Raw genomic sequence first — 9,146 nt, 5'->3', positions numbered from 1 at the left:
CCGACTTGAAGAAGGAAGCTGAACCTGATGAAAACACAGAGAGCTGTACCATTCCATACCACTCTCCCTGGGAGAGAGCATGTCAGTTTTGCTCCCTAACGAGAGTAGTGAGAATGTTTCTTACCCCAAAGGGCCCCCAATCCCCCCAATTCATCTATACCCCAGGCCCAACTTGGGGTACCCAAGGGCACAGCTTAACCACTAGCAATCAAGAAGCCCCTGCCCCCCTCACAGTCATGCAGCCTAGCCTGGACCACTTCTCCCCCGGTCCTCTCCCTTGTTCAGTGTTTGCAAACTGTGCCCTGTGAACCATTAATTCCAAGACATGCAATTCCTATTAACACATTAAATATGCTTAATGCCTTGCAGAAAAAGTAATTCCTTGAAATGTATTCAACCCAACATTTTCCACTTCCTTTTTTTTTTTGACCATAAACAGTGGTTAAAAATACAAAACAAAACAAAATTCAGCAGTTCAGCTTCTTGCCACTCGCTGCTCCGGCCGCACTCTCCAATCCGCGTCACCATGCCTCGTAAAACTGAAGAAATCAAGGACTTTCTGCTTACAGCCAGGCAAAAGGACGCCAAGTGACGCCAGGAAAAATAACGATAATGTGAAGTTTAAAGTTCGATGCAGCAGATACCTTTACACCTTGGTCATCACAGGCAAAAAGAAGGCAGAGAAGCTGAAGCAGCCCCTGCCCCCAGGTTTGCCAGTGAAGGAGCTGAAATGAACTAGGCACGCTGATTTGAACTGTATTAACATTTTAAAAATTTTAAAAATAAATTAAAAAGTCATCATTTCAAGCAACTAGTGTTCTGGGGAATCCTGTTCAGGAAGTGCTACCCTGATTTTCAATTCAAATATTATTACTATGGAACTGGGTGGCTCTGGGAACCCACTCCATTCTTTCCAGCAAGACTTCCTGACATAAATCTTGCTGCTTTACCCCTTAATAGAAAACAGAGGAGGCTTACCCCACCCATTTTAGCCAGAGATAGCTAAAATGAAGGAAAAATAGGACTTTGATTGAAGGATGCATCCAAGTCAGAGGACTTTTAGAAGCAAAGTTATAGCTTGGAGAGTTTCTCTGGACTTTGTTACTTTACACCTCAATGCTTTATCATTCTGAGGGCGATTTCTCCACTATGTCTTGGGTAGATGCCACTCTTTGTCTTGTTGAAGTCCAAAGTTGGAGTGCCTTAAATGAACACTGTGACTGATATAAACCTAGGCAGTAAGAGCAAGTTGTGTAAGAGGAAGGAAAAGGAATGTCTATCTAACCCTATAAATTCAGGCACAGAGATCTCCCTGTTCCTTGAAGTTGCCTGGAAGTAGGGACTCCCTAACTCCCTTCCTATTAGCAAGGCCCCAAGGAGTCATCTCCAAGGCCAGTTAGCTGCACAGAAAGCCTTCAGAGCCACTAACACAGTGGTGCATCTGGTGTGGGCCTAGGTCCTTTTCTCTTTGTCAGATAATTTCCCACAGGGATGCCACCCAGTGACCTGAGGTCCTCTGCAGGAATGACATACCACTTGGGATTTCATCACACACACCTAAACCTTAACTCTCCTGGTACACAACTTCATTCCTCCTGATCAAAAGTGGCCAAGGGCTTCCCTGGTGGCGCAGTGGTTGAGAGTCCGCCTGCGGATGCAGAGGACACGGGTTCGTGCCCTGGTCCGGGAAGATCCCACATGCTGTGGAGCGGCTGGGCCCGTGAGCCATGGCCGCTGGGCCTGTGCATCCGGAGCCTGTGCTCCGCAACGGGAGAGGCCACAAGAGTGAGAGGCCCGCATACCACAAAAAAAAAAAAAAAGTGGCCAAGCCTTGTATCCTCTGACATAGTGAGAATTTTGTTGTTGTTATTTTATGTTTGTTTGTTTGGGGGGTAGGTATAATTTCACTACATAATGATTGAAACTTTCTTCTTATACATGTGCAATATTTATTTCATCCAATTTTATGTTTCTCAAGTACTAATCTCTTAAAACACTGACTTTATCTCCATGTTCCCACTTTTGAAACTGAGCAGGGAAACTCCCGAATGCTAAGCATTAGCAGATAAACTCTTACATCCAGAGGGAATCGAAGACATTTTTAAGACCAGCTGGAAACCATTTCATAAATGTGTGGGAAGTGTTTCCTTTTATAATCTATATTTCACTTTAGAGCTATGTGACCTATAGTGGCAAGAAGTGTGTGGTTTAAAACACAGTAAGTGGACAAGAAAATACTGTGACCAGAGGAAAAAAATATGTTATATTAGAAAAAAAACACCAAAGGCATAAATAATATATTGAGAAGGTCACTCAATGTGAGCATCCAAGTTACTCAGAGTTATTAAAATCATTCATTATTTATGGACCCATTTTTTTTTCTTTCTTTTTTTTTTTTTTTTTTTTTTTTTGCGGTACGCAGGCCTCTCACTGTTGTGGCCTCTCCCGTTGCGGAGCACGGGCTCCGGACGCGCAGGCTCAGCGGCCATGACTCACGGGCCCAGCCTCTCGGCGGCAAGGGGTGTCTTCCCGGAACGGGACGCGAATTCGCATCCCCTGCATCGGCAGGCGGACTCTCAACCACTGCGCCACCAGGGAAGCCCTATGGACCCATTTTTACAAACCATCGTTCTGCCTTTCTCCCACCTGTGTTCTGAATGAATGATGCTGCCCCTCTTGTGCTGCTCTGGTTAATTCAGAACTTCAGTAATTTTCCTAACGGAAAAAAATCAAACTCATAAAAAATGTTCACTGACTACCTGGCAGAGGGCCTGAGACCATATTCAGGATGTGATATAACACATTTATTTGATTGCTATCTTTTTAAGCACACATTGGAACTCTCCAGAATTAGTTTTGCCTCCATTCCAAACCCTGTTGGCACAGCTCTTTCCTAGGTCCTCTGAGGGAGTAAAAGTATCCACTGTTGGAGTCTTACCCAAGGAAACAGACGATACAAGTGAATAGATCCAAATGGAAACAGTCTAACATGAATGTCATGTGAGAATTCACCTTGATGCAAAGGGATCCTCTGAGAACAATCCCAGGTAAATCATGCCTGAGGCCACAGAACAGAAAGGTTCAAAGACTCAAAATTGAATATGCTCATATTGCATGTTTTAGTAAACCGATTAAAATACACCATTAGAAGCAAAGGGAAAGAGATGGGGTAAGTGAATACACTTAGAGAAAGGTGCAAGTTAATGGAAGGACCACACTCATATCTCCTCTCTCTCTCTCTCTCTCTCTCTCCCCCCCACCCCTTCTCTCCCTCTCTCTCTCTCTCTCTTTTCAGACTTCCCCATGGATGGTGTGATTATGAGGACCAGAGATTCGGATGCAGCAAGGAGGACCATAGACAGAAGGTGCCCTGGGCTGGTGACACACACTTACTATCTCAGAGAAACACAGGGGCAAGTTCACCTGTCTACAGCTATAGCTTCCCAATAACTGATGAGAAGCTATGGGGTTTATGTTCATTTCTTGGTCAGAGGACATGTGGGATCAGAACAGGTATCACCAATTGGTGGCCAACTTGGGGATGACATAGCTGTCTGCCCAGAGGTGGCAGGATCATGACCTGACCTCTTCAGCCCTTTCTATCTGTAAGCAACATGCTTGTCTTTTTCCATAGATATTTTATTTATTCTATCTTTCTTTAACATGTTTTAAAGACTGCTAACTTACTATCTGTATGTAACACATCTTATGAATTCTGCTTGTCTCACAAGCTGTTTCCTTACTCATCATCTGTGTATAACATCCTAAGAGTTCCACCAATATCTCATAAGTTGCTAGCTTACTTTCTATGCATATTCAATATTTCTTGCGAGCTTTATCCTTCCCATTTGCTTTCTAATCTTCTACAGCAGAATTGAACATATAGAATCAAACGTAGAGGCTATGAGCAGTACGGCAAATGAGCAAACTACGGACTTTCTCTTGTGCCTTTCAACAGAACACGCAGAGAACATCACAAGAGGCAGTGAAATGCTAAGCATCGTCTTCAGCCTTCTCTTATATTTTACAAACTTTGATTCCTTCCAGGAGAGCATGAATAATTATTTTAAGTGTATTTTGAGTATTGGTCTTGGGGGTTTCACCTAAAACAGGGAAGACTGATTACCCTATAAAATCCCTGGAATCAGGAGCTGTTTCAACTCCATTTGGGGGTCATTGAGTTGAGCACATGCGAAAGACAACCCTTAATCTAATTTCTCCTCAGAAAAGTCACTTAGAATGAATCAGCCATGTAGCTAGAAAAGAAGCCTGGGAACATCACCCCACTGAGACAAGGTATAGAATTAACAGTGTAGAAGCTGGCAAAGCGAGTGCTCAAGTGATCAAAGAACTCGGCAGTCCTTGCACTGAGGTGCCAGAAACAGAATCATTCCATGAGATGGAAACTCAGTCAAGGCATCTGCTGACACCTAATCTCCTGTATATGGCCATCTGTGCAAGAAGGGCAGGTGAAGATACAGAAAGAGAGAAAGGTAAGGAAGACCTCTGACCTGTTTCAAAAGGGTCCCCTCGAAGCTTAGCTTTCTCCAGTATGGCACAGAGTGAGTCCACCCCCAGTCTCTGAAGACACATGCACAGAGGGTCAAATCCCAACCCTTTAACCTTACTAGCTGCATGAGCTAAGCAAATTACTTAACCTCTCTGAGGCTCAGTTTCTCCATTTATAAATTGCTCATTATAATTACACCCACTGTAAGGCTTATGGTGAGGATTAAATGAAATGATTTACATAAAGGGCATGGCACACTAGGGCCTAGCACATGCCATTTGAATGGTTGCTGCAATCATCATTATTACAATTGCTGTTGCTATTATTTTTTTTAAATTTATTTATTTATTTATCTATGGCTGTGTTGGGTCTTCGTTTCTGTGCGAGGGCTTCCTCCAGTTGTGGCAAGCGGGGGCCACTCTTCATCGCAGTGCACGGGCCTCTCACTATCGCAGCCTCTCCCATTGCGGAGCACAGGCTCCAGACGCGCAGGCTCAGTAATTATGGCTCACGGGCCTAGTTGCATGTGGGATCTTCCCAGACCGGGGCTCGAACCCGCGTCCCCTGCATTGGCAGACGGATTCTCAACCACTGCGCCACCAGGGAAGCCCCTGTTGCTATTATTATTATCAAGGCCAGGCTCAGAGTGAGAATTATATTATTTTAGGAGTAGTGCTCCCAAAATACTGGATAATGCCCTAATGTCTTCAATGAAATAAAGTCTTCTATTTTAGAATTGGTGTAGGATCTTAAAATGAGACTTTCTCCTTGGAATTGTGACATGTTGATTTAAATTCACACAAAGACTTAGATGTCTATGGCAAATTCCTTTTCTGTTGGAGGTTTTGAAAAGAATAGGATAAGAAATAGAAGATACCTGCAAAAGAAGAGAGTCAGAGTGTGAAGACTAGAAACTCATCAAGTTGCACAGGCTTTGAAATCAAACAGAATGGGGTTTGATTCCAGACTCAGTAACACCAGCATCAGTGTGACCCTTTGTAACCTCTCTGAACCCCTAAGCCCTCATTTATAAAATGCGGATAATTATGGTACCAACCTCCTGGGGGTCTTTAAGCGTTCAAAGAGATACAGCATATAAATCACATTGGCTGACACTTAAATTCTCATTAAGGATCATAAGGATCGTTCCTGCACATTTACAGTGCTGCCTGGAACTGACTTGTTTTCTCACACTGGGTTCTCCCTCCTGGCTAGTGCTGGCTTTCCTACAGACCATGAACAGAAAGATCAGAGATTTTTAAGATTAGATTTCTGTGTGAAAGAAACAGCAAAGAGAAGCTGTATGTTGATGATGCAATTTAGCTAAGAAATCTAGACACTATCACCCTGCTAACACGGCCAGGAGATAGCTAAAGTCTCTCTAGCCCTGGATGAAATTCCAGACTGGAAGTCTTCAGTTCATCCAGACCTGGGTGACCTTCCTAAGCCTTGGATTTCCCGGGACTGCAAAATTCACCTAAGGTCAGGCTGGTTAGCAGACAGAGCTGAGACGTCTGCTCTGCTCTGGAGTCTGGAGTCTTCTCTGAGCCTCTGGGTCTTTCTCAAGAACCTGGGCTCTGCTGAAGCACTCCAATTTCAACTGGCCCCCCATATCCTTGGGGCCATCCCTGAGCCCCCAGGGCTGAGCCCGGGAGAGGGAGGGCAGGCAAGAGCTCTGAGTGCTCTTGCACAGCTAAGGTTCCTGGGTCCACCACTTTCTCGCCACTGATGTGTTCCTGCCCAGGCCCCTGGGAGACAGGCGATGGTGCCCCACAGATCTGGGGAATTGAGGCTTTCCTAGTAGCTCAAATTTAAAAAGAGAGGATGAGCTATACAGTCTGAGAATTCCAAGATTGGAGGTAAGCAGTGAGGAACAGGTAGGAGAAGCATCTAGTCAACGAAGTTCTCTTTACAAAATAATGAAAATTATTAACAGTTTATATGGTGCTCACTGTGTGTCTGGCAGTGTTCCAAGGGCTTACTTCATTTAACCCTCACAATCTCCCAACAAGTTGGTAATCTTTTCCCCATTTTACAGTTGAGAAAACAGGAACAGAGAGGCTGAGTAACTTGCCAAAGACTGCACAGCCATTAAGTAGTAAAGGCAGGATCCAAAGCCAGACATGCTGGCACTGGAGTCTATGTGCTTAACCATTGTGCCTAAACCATAGTGACAGCAAATGTTTATTAAGCTCTATATTCCAGGCACTGCACTACACTCTTGTTTTACAGGGACCATCTTCATTTAATCTTCACAGTAACCCCATATGATATCACTTGAATTCCCATTTCACAGATATGTAACTGAACTTTAGAGACACTGATGATTTGTTCAAGGCCTCAGAGGTCTAGTTTGTCCAGATCTACAAAGCGGAAAGCTATGAAACCGAAAGAACGCCTTTGCCATCCCATACCACAAAGCCAAAGTCTTGAGTTGTTGCTAATGAGTAGACATTAGACAGTTTTTGCCACATCTACTTCAAGACTCTTCGTTTTTATTGTGTATGGATATTAGGGCATTTTTTTTTTTTTAAAAAAAGGGTCTATTTGAGGCTAGAGGTTTCACGTGTGCTTTGTTTTACTGGTCAGTAAAAATCTAGGCTGTTCATGCTGCATCAACCATGGTTTTTATTTGTGTTTCTTCTACCCAGTTGTAAAAGACATTAGCTAATGAGTTCTGTGCTTATATCGGGGAGGGAAGGGACTCTCTTATTCCTCAGAACGACGATAGTCCTTTCTACGTCCTCTGATCATCTGAAACCCATCCCAGCTAATGAATCTTGCATATAGTAAATGATTCTAGTTTTCTTACTGCCTAAAAATAATAAAGTAACTTCTAAATTTCCATATTTTTGATGATTTTTTTCCCCTTTTTTCTTTTCGCAACTAGCATTTGACTGCAGTCACTCCTCAGTGTTCTCTCGCTTCCTCAAGCATGGTGAGTTGATGGTATTTTTGGTTTGGGGTTTGAGGCAGGGGAAGTCTGGGCAAGAAGCAATGGAGCAGTCTGCGATTTCTTCTTAAGTCATGCGCACAATTGACATTGATTCTGAAAAGAGCGAAATTAAATGTGAAGGGATCCACCAGGCCTGACTCTGAGGTAAGCCCCACCGGGGCAGAAGACACAGCTGCCTGAGTGATGGCAAAGGGCTACTGCATTCTGAAAGTGAAGAGCGGTGTTGTTGGGCGTGGGAAGGTTTTTCCTGAGGTTGTCCCACAGGAGCCAGTGAAATATGTCAGGTCATCTCTCTGCAGCAACGGAGTTTGCTTCCCTTTTGAGCTCCAAATCAGGGCTGCACCCTGGCCTCGTTACTCAGACCCCAGCCCTGCCCTGACAACCAGCAGGACCTAGACTCGGCTAACAGAACCCGGGCAAGCCTAGCACCTCAGCCTGCAGGAGCCCTCATTTGTGCATTCGTTAGCCCTTGGACAGAACCAGAGATCCGGAGCCAGAAATGCCTGGGAAAGCTATCTGCCCTCAAAGCACAAGGAAAACACCAGGATCAAGAGATGGTCTCGAGGGCTTCCCAAGGGCTTCCCTGGTGGCGCAGTGGTTGAGAGTCCGCCTGCTGATGCAGGGGACACGGGTTCGTGTCCCGGTCCGGGAAGATCCCACATGCCGCGGAGCGGTTGGGCCCGTGAGCCACGGTCGCTGAGCCTGCGCGTCCGGAGCCTGTGCTCCGCAACGGGAGAGGCCACAACAGCGAGAGGTCCGCGTACCGCAGGAAAAAAAAAAATGGTCTCCGCATTTGCAAACTCTTGTTTCCACTTTCTTTTCCTTCTCTCTGTTTTGTAGACCATCTTTCCTGCACTTCACTTCCTGAGTTAAGGCCTCCTTCTGTTTCTCTGTTTAAATCAAGTGAAAGAGCATCTATCTAAGGCCAGGCCCTACTGGGGGTGCAGAAGTAGATCTAACAGACCCCTGCCCTCAAGGGGTATACGACTCATTGGAGAGATATGGAGAACCCCAGGGTGGTACTTAGGGGCCAATCAGGACCACCACGGGTACATTTGATGTGAGACTCTGAAAAGGCACCCCTTTGGCATGGAGAAAAGAACATGGGCTGGATGTCTCCCACACACAACTCCTTGAGAAGAACACAAAATACACGTGAAACATGAGGGACAGCCCTGGGAACAATAATAAACACGTTCAATCCAATGCAACCCATGGCAAATAGGCATAGCACAGAAACCACCTGACATAGCCAGAAAAGGGGGTAGTAAATATTGGTTAGTTTTATTTGGAACCTTTGTGTAGAAGGTGGGCTTCGGGCTGGTAGGGTAAGCTGGGAGAAGGTCACTATTCCCGACAGGGCAGGGCATTCCAGAAGGAGAAAAGTGGACACGCAGAGACACGGAGGTGAGAGAGAACATCAGTCCTGTACTTCTTCAAGTCCTTTCTTTTTCCCTTTTGCTCTTAAGTGCCTTCATTTAAAAGATTTCCCCAGATTCCCCAGTTGCGTTAATCCATCTTTTTTCTGCAGATCCCCTTAGGAAAGGATGAGCAGACACTCTGCTTACATGAGGAAGCCTGTTCTGGTTCTGTCAGAGCTGACCCACCTCAGTGGTAAATAAATCACCAGTCTCCATAGTTACTAACCTCCATCATGTCATAAGCTTCAGACACACAGTA

The 9,146-nt window shown here is 45.0% G+C and overlaps 1 pseudogene; it reads left to right on the top strand.

Annotated features, from left to right (window-relative positions):
• Nucleotides 1-526: 526 nt before the first annotated feature.
• Nucleotides 527-734, top strand: LOC131750611 (large ribosomal subunit protein eL38-like; annotated as a pseudogene).
• Nucleotides 735-9,146: the final 8,412 nt, after the last annotated feature.

Source organism: Kogia breviceps, chromosome 2 (assembly GCF_026419965.1).
Source record: "Kogia breviceps isolate mKogBre1 chromosome 2, mKogBre1 haplotype 1, whole genome shotgun sequence".
Classification (NCBI taxonomy): Eukaryota; Metazoa; Chordata; class Mammalia; order Artiodactyla; family Physeteridae; genus Kogia; species Kogia breviceps.
The sequence above is the reverse complement of the archived record's forward strand: the minus strand, read 5'-3'. Positions and strand labels throughout refer to the sequence as shown.